The 1,754-nt window shown below is 34.0% G+C and overlaps 1 protein-coding gene across 1 annotated transcript in view; it reads right to left on the bottom strand.

Annotated features, from left to right (window-relative positions):
• The window catches only part of dock1 (dedicator of cytokinesis 1), a 270,237-nt gene that overhangs the window by 203,457 nt on the left and 65,026 nt on the right, over positions 1-1,754 (bottom strand). The window lies entirely within an intron of this gene.

The raw sequence follows: 1,754 nt of genomic DNA, 5'->3' as shown, positions 1-1,754 counted from the left end.
AAAGACTTCATGACCACAGACGTTAGAGCCACAGGCCTGTAGTCGCATACCGTAGGCAACTACATCTTCACTCTGGGCGACTAAATGATGTCTAACATTAGCCATTGGCTAATAAATTATTAGATTTTACTTGCCAGTGTGAGAGTCGGAGGCTATGCAAAACTACTAACTGATTTCAAGTTTCCTGACACTCCCTCTGTCTGTCATTGGTTGGATAAACATGTAGCCCCGCCCCCAAACTTATGCTAATGTTGTTGTATCAGGCGATCAGGATGCTCACAAATACACATTGTCATATGAACATCACAGAATGCGAGTCTGATGTTAATTCAGTATCCATTCATCAAACTGATTCAAACTCGTGAGTCTTTTTCAAAGATTCATTCAAAATGGCTCAAATTAATCATTTGACACTAGAACACAACTAAATTCCAAAAAGTGTGTCTATTTATTGTCTTTGCAATCAATTTAGTCTGCAGGCTCACGACTCAGATGCAATGCGATTTTGTTTGCTATGGCGCTGTGGACTAATCGATAAAAGAAACACTGGTTCATTTCTGTCTTTTATTTGTTATCATATATTTTCGTTGTCCTATGCTTGGATGACCGCACTTTTCCTCTGCGATCTACATCTGACTTTATGTTCCCGCAGTATTTGAAACCCTCTCCTCAGATCTACGACCGCAGGACTCTCCAGTCATGAAGCCGTCCGCCGTACATACTCACGCCTGCCGCTACACCATGACCAAAGGCTGATGAGTAAGCAGTTTCTGTGAGATTCATAGAGCAACACACACATGCTTAAAGAGGAGAGGAGGGGGTAAAGGAGAGATTGCGTCAGGACTGCGGTGGACTTCACTGCATCCTGCATGTGATCCGACTGTAATGTTCTTCCCGCATCTGCACTTCCTCACAGCTGCCAACCGGACACAACATCTCACACAAAATATACAAATGCCGTCAATCAAAATGGACTATTTACTTGCTTACTAGACATTTCTGATCGTTCAATCCCGATGCTTGTTATTCCAAATGAAAATACTGTTTTTGTCATTTTTATCAAAATGTGCTTACTTTGTTTACCAAAACTAAAACTACTAAGAACTACTAGTTTACTAAAGATAATAATTTGTCACTTGAAATGTTAACTGAAAAATGTTAAATTGAAACTTCTTTTATTTCAGCAAGTTGCCAACACAACATTTCTCATTTTTAAGTAGTTTAACTTGATTAAATTTAAATAAAAATGTATTTTAAAAAATCCTAAAAATAACTCAAATTAAATTTAATAAAAATTATACAGACAATAAAAACTTACACTTACTAGACATTCCTGGTCATACTATCCTGGGGTTTGTTATTCCAAATTAAAATATATTTTTTTGTAATCTTTATCAAAATGTTAAGAAAAAAATTTAAAACTACTTGTTTACTAAAACTAAAACCATTTAAATATAAATAAATAAATAAAATGTATTAACTTGAAATAAAATAAATGTTAACTGATATAAAATCAAATTAAAAAAATTTTAAATTTTCTTCCAGCTAGTTATTTCAGCTAGTTGCCATTTGTCAAAACTGAAATAACAATCGATAAAAACTATACTAGCCATTTAAAAAATAAATAAATACTAGACGTCGAACAATCCTTATGCTTGTTATTCCAACTGAAAATCTTTATAAAAATGTAAAACTACCAAAACTAAAACTCCTAAAATTACTTGTCTGCTAAAACTACAACCATTAAAAAATGT

This window comes from Sinocyclocheilus grahami, unplaced genomic scaffold, assembly GCF_001515645.1.
Source record: "Sinocyclocheilus grahami isolate Dianchi unplaced genomic scaffold, SAMN03320097.WGS_v1.1 scaffold369.1, whole genome shotgun sequence".
NCBI lineage: Eukaryota > Metazoa > Chordata > Actinopteri > Cypriniformes > Cyprinidae > Sinocyclocheilus > Sinocyclocheilus grahami.
The sequence above is the reverse complement of the archived record's forward strand: the minus strand, read 5'-3'. Positions and strand labels throughout refer to the sequence as shown.